Genomic DNA, 14,638 nt, shown 5'->3' with positions numbered 1-14,638 from the left:
TTGCCCTAAAAAATAGCATAATAGTGTAATTAAATATTCATAAAATATACTAGAGTTCAAACAACTTTATTAGGATCCAACTTCATTCAAAATTACTGATAACCATCTTTAGCAAGAATAAATTATAAGTGCACACAAAACAAAACATAACAAAATAGGAAAAAAATTGAAAAAGTTAAAATTTTTAGCTTTCTCTATTCATACGAACAACAAGTATTAAAGTTAGAAAGTTTAATTTCCTAAGAGCAACAAAAATGGTTGAATTAAATAAACAGAAGCGTCTTGAAACAAAAATTGCTGCATCACTCAAAATAACCAAAACAATTAGATCACAAAGAAAACTCAATCAAAACTCACACACAATACAACGAAGAAAATCAACTATCTTATCATCAACTCTAACAATAACAAAAAGAGTTGAGCTGAACAATATCTCAACAATAACAAACTTCCAACACCTACGAGGTAAAAAAGTTCATAAATATTTAACAAGATAGTAGGACATGTAAAAAAATTGAAATATTCATGGAGTTTGAACTATACATGTTCGGTGGCAAAGCCTTCTTGTATTGGTATTAAACATTTTGAATCTATCTCTAGTGCCAACGAAGAGACAACTGTAGCAAAGAAAAATAAAATTAGCAAGAGGGAGAGTTTATTTGAGAATGAAAGAGATTGGTTTGGAGAAAAGGAAGAGAGTATGTAGGTATGGTCCTGCTTGAAAGAAATATAGTCAGAGATGAAAATAAAGATGAATGATTTCATTTGATAACCCATAGAACGATGTCGTTTAGAATATAGTCGGACAGTTAAGGTGGCAGATAACAGTACATGTTAGCATACTCTTAACATCAATTGATAAAAGGATAAATGGAGATTCACGTTTTACAAATTGAGGAATTTATTTGGTCATTTTATAAAGTCAGGAATCGAACTGAAACGTGCTAAAAATTTCAACGACCATTTTAGACATTACCTCTCACAACAAATATAAACCAATGAAAGTGAACTTACTCCCTTTTCTATGATAGATAATAAGCTATAAAAATTACTAATAGTTATTAAAAATAAAATTCAAAATTTAAAGAAACTCAAACTATAAATTTAAATAAAACAATACAAAATTTTGAATTCTCAAATCATTATTTAAAATTAAGACATTAATTGAACTAGTTAACTAAATATTGGTAATAGTGTGTAAGGTATTTATAGATCACATATGATTAACATCTCAATTTAATCTGCATTAAATTTGTCATATTGAATCTAATATATGTTTTTTTATGCTTGAATATGATCCGATTAGATTGATTGGATATCAAACCAATACGTAAAATAGAAAATATATTCAAAAAGCTTATTTCTATAAAAAAATGTGTCAATAAAATCTTCTTTTCACTTTTTTAAACATGTTTATTCTTAAAATATTATGAAACTAAATTTTCTTAGATAATAAAAATAAAATAATATAACATATGTTATAATATATTAGGATTAAGTAGCTTTAGAATTATTTAGTATATCTGAGTATTTATTATAGGATATTACGTTTTTATTATTTCTATTCTCTTAACACGTATAAATACCCTTCTAGATTGCATCATTTCATACAACTTGAATACACAAATTCTTTCTTTACTCTTCTCTCTTACCTTTCGAACATGGTATCAGAAGTTATGGCATCCTCCTTGAAGAGGATAGGTCTTTTTCTTCCGGTGAAATCACCGTATTTGCTTTGATGCTTTTTCACCTCACTGATTAGCATATCCTCTCCGTCTTGTGTCTTTCCAAGTCTAATGAATCAAACACTATTGTTATCTGCTACTTAACTATTCTCATGAAAAAACCAAATATTTTTGTCATCCTTCGGCATTTTACCATCTTTTCGCAGTTTGTCACTTTTTCGACAGTTTTTGGACACTTCGCCATATTTTCGACAGTTCCCTCTACGCTTTTCTTGCGGCAGTTTCCTCTATGCTTTCTTTGCAATAGTTTCATCTGCGCTTTCCTTGTAGCAGTTTCGTCTGCACTTTTCTTGTGGTAGTTTCGTCTGCGCTTTCCTTGCAAGAGTTCTGTCTGTGCTTCCTTGCGGCAATTCCATCTGTGCTTCTTTGTGACAGTTTCTTCTGCGCTTCCTTCCGACAGTTTTCGTCTGCATCCGTTCCATCAGTTTATGTAGTTTTTTTCTTTATTTTGTTGTTTTAAATAAGTTTGAGGGGGATGTTAAAATATATTATGATCAATTAACTTTTATTAGAATTATTTAACATTTATTATAGGATATTACGCTTTATTATTTATTTCGATTCTCTTAGCACTTATAAATACTTTTCTATATTGTATCATTTGAAACAACTTAAATACACATAAATCTTTTCTCTACTGCTCTCTCTTATCTTTTCTAACAACATATATGAACAATAATTATTAATTGCAATAAAATATAAATACAACATATATATTGTTTTTTATTTATTATTTGGTATATATATGCAGATCAATCTACAGAAACAAATATAATATCCGTGATCTAATTTTATTAAAGTGTGGATCGAATTTAATCTGATTATCTTACGAATCAAATTATATCCACAAATTTGTGAATCGGATACATAAATATCGTGAATTTATAGACATAATTCGATCTATGAACATTTCTAAATACGTATATATATATTTTATGATAGGAATATAATATTTTCAATTTATAATTTTTTTTAGATTTTTTTGACAGGAATATTTTTGAAAAGTTATATCTATATATTTATTTTAATTTGTTCAAACCGAACAAAAAATAAAACAAAAATATTTAACTTGGTGTTCCGGCCTAGCCCACAGACCAAAGAATCGAATCCAGACATCCGGCCGACCTGACGGTTAACCGAATCCGAACCGGGAGGAGACCCGAACGTCACCTTCCCTCCCGCGTGAATCTGGACAGCTGGTAGAAGCTTCTAGATGTATGGGCCTGGCCATCAAGAACCCACTCGAAGTACAAGTCAATGACAGATTATAAAGGGGAAGGGACCTACCCCTTCCCAGAGGCACGTCATCTAACCCTAACTTTAATAGCCACTTTTTGTACGGACACTAACTTGAGCGCTGGAGTTCTTACAGGTGGCCCCACCTCGTCCTCAATCCGTCTGGTCGGAGGAGTCATTCATCAGAACTTTCCAGCACCTATCTCCCAGTCACCCTACCTTCATTACCTCCTGATCCGACCCGTTCGACACTCGAGCAACCGAATACTTAGAGTGTTTTTTTTTTTTTTTTCCTGAAACAAACAATTCGATAGCATCATATTTTGATTTAATTTTTAAACTAACTTTTACCGTATAAATTAAATAACATTTTATAATATGATTTTTTACGGAAATATATGTCGTAATTTTTACTATTAAGTTTGAAATTTGACGGTGTGAATTTTATTTCATAATTTATATTTTAATTACTATTAATAATTAAGTGTTATTTTAAACTACAAAATAATATTTTACTGAAATCAAATAGATATTAAACATTTAAGCCAATTCAATTATATAACTACTAGAAATCAATTATTTGAACAAATAAGTGTTTTTAAACTGAAAAAGCGTAAATCAAATGATGAACACCATAACACCACTACGAATATTTTTGGCATAAACTGCAAAGTTTTCTTATACCAAATCGTTTTAAAGAAAGGAGAAATATCTTAGTCTTATCCATAATAATAATAATTAAAAAAAATTCATGGGTCATTATGAAATTAAAAAAAAAAAAATAAAACGACTATTTTCAAACTTAGAAAACGACCGAATGCTCATGTTGACAGGTTCAACGGTGATACTAATTTATAAATTAATCATTTATATTCTATATATACTAAAATCAGTTATTAATACCAATAATTAATTTTAATAACTAATTTTAATATAAAAATAGTATTTTTTTTAATTAACTACTGAAAAAATAAATGATTGTGATTTTTTCTTGTTGCAAAGTACATAGTGCATAAATTCTGGAGAAAACGATAAATGTATCGTTAATCTGTTAACGGGAAGAAAAATACATTTTTTATTAATTATGAATATAAAAAACATGTTTTATTTTTAAAATATAAAATATTTAAGTATTTTTATTTAAAATATATAAAAACAAAATTTTTGACAAAAACTTAAATATTTTATATTTTAAAAATAAATATTTTTATATTTTTAATTAATCAATAATTTATTTATTTTTTAATTAAAAAATCAAGCACATATTTACCTTTTTCTTTTCTAAATTCTGGCTCCTGATGCTGTCTAGGAGGATACCATCAATCTAAATTTGTTATCCAAAAAGTGACAAGTGGCACTTTATTGTCCTTATTAACATCAATCATGTCGAAGATCAAAATAAAAAGTAATTAAAAAAAGGGAGAGCATATTTTAATATTCTATTTTTCACAAATAACACATAAATAATAAGCATATATTTGTGCAAGACCAATTTGAATCAAAATAGAAAAAGAGAACATAAAAGGAAAGTGGGACGTAATAATGGAATAAAAGTGAAGTGCAACCCACGCTTATTTTATGCTTAAAATGGTTTGCCAAGCAGGTCCAACACAACTTTAAGCAGCTACTTAAAATGGTTTGAATTCACTTCTTTTTTAAATATTTAATTAACTATTTAACCTAAAATTTCTAATTTATTTTGTTAAAATTAAAATCAGATGTAAATATTTAGACTATGTAACCAACGTAAGTTAGCACAGATAGATGAGGGTCTGTGTCCCTTAATCATCTCTCCCGAGTTCGATACTCACTGGAAGATGGGAATGAAATTTACTCGCTTGGGAGGGTCGACCACTTTGCCTCCTCAGTATCGAGGAATTAGTCATTGGGCTACCGACCTGATAGATACCCTAGTGCAAACAAAAAAAAATTTAGACTATGTAAAACATATACTCCATTGTTTAGAAAACTTGAAATTCTTGACTATCTTTGGAGACATAAAACACATTTTATATATTTTATTTCTTCTATTAATTAATAAATGGAGTATAGAATAAATTCATATTATCATATGAATTTACTAAAAAATGTCTTAAAATATTAGAAAAATTATACTAAAAAACTTTTTTAAAATTTTTTAGTATATAAATTAAGGTAAAAATTTAAGTACAGTAATTTTATATAAAGTTGATAACTAAAAATTATTAAATAAAAATTTAGTTAAATTTATTAAATTATTTAATTATTTTAAATTATTTTTACATAAAATTAATTATACATAAATTTTTATACTAATAACTAAAAATTATTAAATAAAAATTTAGTTAAATTTATTAAATTATTTAATCATTTTAAATTATAAACTTTATATAAAATTAACTGCACATAAATTAACTGCACATAAATTTTTACCGTAAAGTAACAAAAAATAAAAAGTCGAGAGAAAGTGGCAGATTTATTTAAAGGGGAGGTTTACAATTTACATGTGAAGGGTGCACCCTGTTTCTAGATAAATACAAAAGCGACCTGATTACAACCGTTTAATATGTCTTGCGTCACACTGAATCGACATTTCTATTTCTCTTCGATTCTCTCCTTCCAATATATCGCGATAACTCGACATATTTTTCTTTCTCTTTCTCTTCTTGTATGCACCTCTGCTGCTGCTAAGAACTTTATCCAAATTAAATAGACGTATGTGACACGCATGTATATAGTGTATAAAATATAAATAAATGCATAAAATATGGAAAACCATTGAAGTGATCAAGTGATGTATATGTGATTCCAACTTGCGCCACTACGCAACAATGCTTACTAACAACTTCCAAAGGTCTACTAATCTTTTTGTTTACAAATGGCATTATCATTATTCGTAGAGTTATGTTATCATTAACAATGTTTTTTAATAAAGACAGAAAATTATTTTTTTATAGTAAAAAATAAACGGTAAACATGTTATATGCAAAATATATATATATATATATATTTTTAAATTTTGATACAGTCTTTATTATTTATAAAAAAAAATTAGGTTAAATTATTATATTAATTTTTATAATTTTACTAAATTTATAATTAAATTTTATAATTTAACAAAAATTTTTAATTAAATTTTTATACTACTTTTAAATTTATAATATACTAAAAATTATTCGCTAGTAATATGAGACGAATGAAAATATTTTTATAATGTTTATTGTTAAATAAATTTAAAATTGATATATAAATCTAATTAAAATTTTTTAAAATATAAATATCTAATTATAAATTTAAATAAATTATAAGAACTAACAAAATAATTGAGTTTTTTTTTATTTATATATGACATAATGAGTATTTTTAAGTTACTAGTTAAGATATAAAAAAATATGAAAGCTTCTTTGAAAAAAAAAGAGTAATATTAGGATATTGTTTAAGAGAATAAAATATTTTTTAATGTATTAAATACATATATAAAAACTTAAAGAATAATATTTATTCTGTATTTTTACAAAATATTTCATTTATGGTAGTATTTTCAAGAAGTGTCTTTATAAGATAGAGGAAAAAAATTTATAATTTTTTTTATAGCGTTATATAATTAGATATGTATATAAAATTATGGGTAAAAAACTTAAATAAGCCAAGGGAGCTCAGAAATTACGTAAATTCGCCAAACTGAAAATTGCTTCACGAATGAGCCAAAGCACTTCTCTATGCAATTCGAACCAGCTTAGTTCGATTTGCACTTGTATATAATTCGAACCGAATCAGCTCGAATTGTTTAGCGAAATTAAAAGTAATTCGAACCAGTTTGGTTCGAACTAAGAACAAACATTATTCGAACTAGATGAGTTCCAATTATATAGGAGGAAGCTTCCCAAAGTAATTCGAACTAGGTTAGTTCGAATTACACACACAACACGCGTTTTCAAATAATTCGAATTTGACTGTTAAAAAATTAATAATTTATTAAAAAATTATTAAAAAATAATAATTTAAAAATTAAAAAATATATATTTTATTTCATACATTAAAAAAAAGCTAACAAAATATTTAATTACGAGATTTCTTTAAAATATTTGTGATCTATCAATTCGAATTCCATACAATACTCTTTTGTCCATTTTTAATAGCTCATGAATATTTTTTAATAAATTTTTTTAATAAATTTATTTAAATTATACTACAAAAAATATTTTATCCTATGCAAAATAATTTAAAAAGAATGGCTTAAAAAATGTTAGGAGTACTATAAAAATTTGTAATGTTTTAATAACTTAGGTAAATACATGCATGTACTCAAATTTTAAATAAAATACTCTACATAGTCAATAATAATTTAGAAATGAAAGAAAATATTTTATTCCATACAAAACAATTAAAAAATATATTTTGTGAGAATAAAATATATTTCATAACATCTTTTAAGCCATTTTTTTTAAAAAATGGCTTAAAAATGGCTTAAAAGATATATTTTATTCTAATACAAAATATTTCATAACATCTTTTAAGCCATTTTTTAAAATGGCTTAAAAGATGTTATGAGAATAAATATATTTCATAACATCTTTTAAGTTATTTTTTTTTAAATATATTTTATTCTGATACAAAATAATTTTATGCCATTTTTTAAGCCATTTTTTTAAAAAAATGGCTTAAAAGATGTTATGAAATATATTTTATTCTCACAAAATATATTTTTAATTGTTTTGTATGGAATAAAATATTTTCTTTCATTTCTAAATTATTATTGACTATGTAGAGTATTTTATTTAAAATTTGAGTACATGCATGTATTTACCTAAGTTATTAGAACATTACAAATTTTTATGGGTAAAAAACCTATTTAAGCCAAGGGGGGAATTTTGATACACAAATAAGCCAAATACAAATTTGATACACCATTCAACCAAAGCAAATTTTAATGTAATTCGAATCAAGTAAACTCGAATTACTCCCAAACATGCCATGCAAGTAATTCAAAACAACTAGCATCGAATTAAACAAGCACAATTCGAATTATATCAATTCGAATTACATGGAACACGCTAACAAGAAGAAGTTCGAATCGACTTGATTCGAATTAAGCACAAATCGAAACAAATAGTAATTCGAAATGACTTGATTCGAATTACTCACAATTCGAAAGAAAAGGTAATTCGAGACTAGTTGATTCGAATTACAAGTGAGTGCCCTATATAAGGAGTTCAAATCTAGTTCATTCGAATCAGTTTTCCATTCTCATATCCCACTAAATCCCAGAGAAAACGACCCAGAACCGGTCCGAGAAAGTCTGGAGTGGCATACTTAGGCGATGGGGGACGATTCGGGAAGGCTGTATCGACTGGATGGAGTCGCTCATATAGCCGGGGTGATCAATGACGAGGTTAGTGGTTTATGTTGGTGGTTTATGATGGTGGTTTATGATATTCGTTTATGTTAGTGGTTTATGAAAGCGGTATGTCAAGTGGTTTATGATAGCTGTTTTGCATGCGGACCAAATACAAAAGTTCGCAGTGAACTGCACCTGGTTCCAGGATACTTTTGGAGAGTGTCCCGAGGGGGCAAATGAGGAGACGGTGAGGCACTTTGCCCGTGCCTATATCATGATGTTGTTGGGTACGCAACTGTTTGCCGATAAGTCCGGCAATTGTATTCACATCAGATTGTTACCGTTTGTCGCTAGGCTGGAGGAGATGGGTGACTATAGCTGGGGGTCGGCGGCACTAGCATGGTTGTACCGGTGCATGTGCCGAGTGGTCAGCGGATGACGAGGAGGATGAGATCGAGGATGAGGAGCCCCTTATCCGGAGAGGTCAGCGGACACGGGTTCCACGTCGTTGCTTCACGGGGTCGCACCTCTTTAGATAATATGTATATCGTGGTGTGTGTTATTCGATCATCAGTGTTGTATGTTATATATTTTGGTTTACTTATGTCGTTATCAGTGTTATTTTGTATCCACTGTTAGTTTATCAGTTCATGTATAAGTAACTATGAAAACTTGTCTTCTTTGCTTATCTAAGTTATTTCCAGAATTAGTTTGACATTTAAAATACATGCATTTAACCAACAACATTGTTTCATCACCAAACACTGACAACTAAGCAAACCAAGAACATAGATTTCTGAAAAAAAGTTCAAATGATGAAACTAATACGACTAGGAACACGAAACCAGACATTCTTTTTACATTATCACTGTATGGCTGGGTCAACCGGCCTGTGGACAGCTCCGACGGGTGTGTCCTGGTTGCCGACAGAGACCATATCTCTTGGGCCGATTCGGATCTGCCTCATCCATATTGGTCCGTATCCGAGTGGACCTCGGACGACCATCCCTCGCACGCCTCTTGTTCGGGTCCGGTATAACGGTCGGACCGGCATATGGTGGCCAGAAACCCTCCGGAATGGGAGGTGAGAATCCCATCTGATACACACTGGAGACCGAACAAAGACGATACACCTGGTGAACGTATGGCTGCCAAGTAATCCGTGAGTAGGCGCAGCATGCCAATACGTGCGGACACGGGTAATGAAGTGCCTGAAAGTATCCACAGTCACATGTCTGTGAACCAAGGGAGACCCGGTAGCTACCCAGTGAGAACGAACCAGTCGGAGTCGTCTCTGCCACGGTGTACTCAGAGTTATCCCTGTCATATACAGTCACGGTGAAGCACCTGGCGGTCTTCAAATTGGCCTCGATACACTTTACCAGGTGTTGACTGAATTATTGTCCGGTACCCAGCTGGGCCTCGGCCTCCTTCCCCTTGCGGACAAATAGCTCCGCCAAACGTCCATATATGGCCTTCACCAGGGAGCACACAGGGAGGTTTCTGACACCCTTCAGGATTGAGTTCACACACTCGGATATATTGGTCGTCATGTGCCCGAATCTGCGCCCCTCATCACAATTCTGTGTCCACAATGAATACTCAATCCGGTTCGCCCAGTCACACATCGCCGGATTCTCAGAGCGCAAAATGTCAAACCAGTAATCAAACTCGACTTCGGTCTTAGCATATGCGGCGTTGACAAGAAGCCTCCTGGCGTCTTTGCCCTTGAAGGTAAGGGCAAAATTTGCAGCTACGTGTCGAATGCAGAATGCTCGGTATGCAGCCGGAGGTAGCCATCCCCCGTCAGGAGCCTCAAGTGCGGCCTTGATGCCGTTATGCCTGTCCGAAATAACTAGCAGCTCTGGCTGCGGGGTCACATGCTGACGCAGGTGCGAGAGAAAGAAGGACCGTGACTCAGCATTCTCACCATCGACTAATGCAAATGCAACATGGAGTATATTGGAGTTCCCGTCCTGCGCAATCGCGACAAGTAACATTCCCCCATACTTCCCATATAGATGGGTGCCGTCAATACTCACCAACGACTTGCAATGACGGAATGCCTCGACACAAAGTGGGAACGTCCAGAACAGCCTGTGAAAGTAAGCCTGAGACTCGTCCAACTGTCCCCCAACTCGAACAGGGCTAGTCCTCAGCACTGCAACAGTTCCAGACATGGTCAACTGGACTCCCAACACCCACCTGGGGAGCTCGTTGTACGACTTATCCCAGTCACCATAGATGACGACAACAGCCTTCTGCTTCGCAAGCCAGACCCTCCTGTACGTCGGCCTGAACCCAAAGTGTGCGGCCGTGGCATTTTGGAGCACCTTAATGTTGACGGATGCATCCGCCCTAACCATGGGCATAATGAATGTCGCTATCACATGATAATCCAAACTCCTGTGGTCGCTGGAGATAGAGGTGGCGAGACACGTATGAGGTCCGTTGTAGCGTTTGACTTCCCAAATGCCCTTACGCTGCCGGAGACTCAACCGAATCAACCACGTGCACCCATTCCCAAACTCAGTACACTTGCCCACATACCGGCGATAGTCAGACTCAACTACCTTCTACTGTACCCCTCGGCGGATGCTGTAAGTCTTTACACTCAACAGAGCCTCATCTTTATCCTGAAATTGCTGACTAACCTGGAACTCTGTCATACCAGCAGACCCTTCCGCATCTCTAGCGCCAAATCCAGCAGGCTGCCCAGCCTCACCCTCCTGGCGCATGGCATCCAAGTCCAAAGATGAAAAATGTGGAGGGTACTGCTGTGTGCTAGAGCTGGAACCACCTGCAGCCCCTCCCGGTTCACTCGCTCCGATATCTTCGCCACTGTCATCAGCAATCGTATCCGGCTCAACATCATCGTCCTCTGGATCATCAAAGAATGCGTCACCAATACCAGCCGGTGCAGCACACGGTACTGAGGTCGGAACATATTTCCCTGTTCCAACCTCGTCGCCAACATTGTCGCTGAGATCAACAGCGAACGAAGGGGAGGCGACAGGCTGAGTGGGCGGCTCGTACGCAAGGACGGAGGAAGAAGCAATGGCAGGTCTCGAGCTAGAACCGGCCACTGTGGCTAAAGTGTTGGTATTCCAGTTCGAACCTCCTGAACTGGATACCACGTCAACCAACTTTGCCAGCAGCTCTGGTGTCCTCACCTCGGGGAACTGCCGGCGATAGTAAAACATGACCTGCAAGTCGTCATCATTGCCGATTGTGAAACAGTCGTACTTCACGGTATCTTGTAGCACCGTGGTTGGAATGCGATAGAAAAACTTCTTAACCCTTTTCACACCTTCCACTCCAAGTTTCAGCAGTACAGAGCTAACAATATCATCATAACTCGTGGTAGGCCTCACGATAATACAGAGAGGATCCTTATCGGTGAACTTCACACCGGACTGAGTTTTTCTCTTAATCGATCCTCTGTGGTGAACCAACACTAGAAAACTATCCTCACTAGCCATCTCAACCCTCTAATGAGAGCAACTCACGTTCACCTCATATATATACAGATCTCCTTCACAGTAATTCGAATCAACATCATTCGCACTATATATATGTAATTCGAATCAATATATTTCGAATTACCTATTGTTACCAAAAACAAGTAATTCGAATCAATATGATTTGAACTTTCTACAGCATCACTTTTGCTTACTAATTCGAATTGATATAATTCGAATTGTGCTTGTTTAATTCGATGCTAGTTGTTTCGAATTACTTGCATGGCATGTTTGGGAGTAATTCGAGTTCAGTCAATTCGAATTATTAACGAATGTAATTCGAGTTTACTTGATTCGAATTACATTAAAATATGCTTTGGTTGAATGGTGTATCAGATTCGTATTTGGCTTATTTGCGTATCAACTTTTCCCCCTTGGCTTAAATAGGTTTTTACCCAATTTTTATAGTACTCCTAACATTTTTTAAGCCATTCTTTTTAAATTATTTTGCATAGGATAAAATATTTTTTGTAGTATAATTTAAATAAATTTATTAAAAAATTTTATTCAAAAATATTCATGAGCTATTAAAAATAGACAAAAGAGTATTGTATGGAATTCGAATTGATAGATCACAAATATTTTAAAGAAGTCTCGTAATTAAATATTTTGTTAGCTTTTTTTTAATGTATGAAATAAAATATATATATTTTTTAATTTTTAAATTATTAATTTTTTTAATAAATTTTTTAATAAATTTTTTTAATAAATGATTAATTTTTTAACAGTCAAATTCAAATCACTTGGAAACGCATGTTGTGTGTGTAATTCGAACTAACCTGGTTCGAATTACTTTGGGAAGCTTCCTCCTATATAATTCGAACTCATCTAGTTCGAATTATGTATGTTTTTAGTTCGAACCAAGCTGGTTCGAATTACTCTTAATTTCGCTAAACAATTCGAGATGATTCGGTTCGAATTATATACAAGTACAAATCGAACTAAGCTGGTTCGAATTGCATAGAGAAGTGCTTTAGCTCATTCGTGAAGCAATTTTCAATTTGGCGGATTTGCGTAATTTCTGAGCTTCCTTGACTTATTTACGTTTTTTACCCTAAAATTATTTTGTATGGATATTATATTAAAATTAAATTACAAATAAATATACAAAAGATAGAAAAAAGAAAAATTCTATGATTTTTTTTTCAATTATCAAGTTAATAGGAGAGAGAATTTGGAAAAATTTTGTTTCATAATAAGAAGTGTATGTTTTATCCGCCTCTAAATATTTATTTTTTTTGTCTCCTATCTACTGATATATAGAACAAATGGTTGTGAGTTTCATTGAGTTGATAAAAAGATTGATTAGGTGTCATCATATTATTGAAGAACATGACGCATGAGATAAAGAATTCCAAATATATTTTTCCTTTTTTTTCGCTATAGCTTAATTGTTAAGTACTTAATTTTACAATTTTATCAGATTAGATGCATATTTTTGTATATTTCTTAGTTTGTCACAATAATAAATGTTGAGTAAACTCTTTTTACTGATAAATAATAAATAATATGTTGGGTTTTACTAATAGGAAAAATATAGGGTATCAATATAATATCTATCAATTTACTGCGAATAATAATTAATTATTATATTTTAAATACATATATAAAGAGATATATCTAAAAATTAAATACATTTATAAAGACACTTTTATTAGACACGGTCATAAAAAAGATATTTTTATTAGACACATCTATAAAGACACTTCCATTAAATACAATCATAAACAAAAATTGACAAAATTTGGCAGAAATACTGTTGATTGTAGCGGGATTATTACTAATAAATACCTTTCATTTTTTAATAATATAAAGTTTAAAAATTTTAAATTAAGAGAAAGTGAATTCATAGAAATTGTATTACAGCATGTTACAACTACTAAGACACGAGAATCATGCTAAAAAAAAATATATAAAAACCACATATCTTAATAATCAACATCCTTCATTGAACTATAGATTTTTAATTTTGATTCCATCTCACAACCTAGTTCTTATTTCACCAGTGATAATGTTCAATGCAGATTGCAGAATAACCCTGAGATTGCAGCATCACCTTTTGGCATTGGCATTGGTACAACTAGGGATGACAAATGTACTAATGGTTAGTCTTGTTCTGCTTAGTGAGAGTTTCTCATTTTTTTATTATTTTATTAATAAATTATTAAATATTAAATAATATATATAATTTTACAATTATTTTAATAATTTATAATTTTTAAAGACATAAAAAATTATAATGTCTAAATTCACAAATATTAAAGTCTTTATAATTTTAAATATGTAATAAACATAATCATCAACTAAATTTTTTGAAATAAAATAATAAAACTAGCATTGTAAAAAATAAAACAAATATTGTCCAAAATATATAATTAAACATTTTTAAATCTCTAATCAATTAGAACATAATTCAAATTATAGCTTAAAACATATTCAATTATCATTTTCAAAGTCGCTCCGCCCCAGATTAGGCGAGCTTTTTAACTATAGCGGTTTTAAATTTGCAACCCGATCCACTTTTTCAGCGAGTTATGAAGGTCGATTCGACGAATTTCGGCCTATTTAAGTATTTATCACCCTAGTTACAACCCATTTTCAACCAATTATTTGGAAATAACTAGTTTCGAGTGTTCCCTTATCATTCTTTCCTTCTTAGCTTACACCATAAATTGAATATTATTTATATTTTTTTTGTGACTAATATTATTTATATAAACCTCTTTATGAAGTTTTTTTTAATAGAATAAATTGTTTTTTTTTTTTCTTAAAATGTATTTGGTTAAATAAATGAATTAAAGAATACATCATTCTCATAA

This window comes from Arachis ipaensis, chromosome B1, assembly GCF_059453495.1.
Source record: "Arachis ipaensis isolate K30076 ecotype BB chromosome B1, ASM5945349v1, whole genome shotgun sequence".
Classification (NCBI taxonomy): domain Eukaryota; kingdom Viridiplantae; phylum Streptophyta; class Magnoliopsida; order Fabales; family Fabaceae; genus Arachis; species Arachis ipaensis.
Note: the sequence above shows the minus strand (reverse complement) of the source record.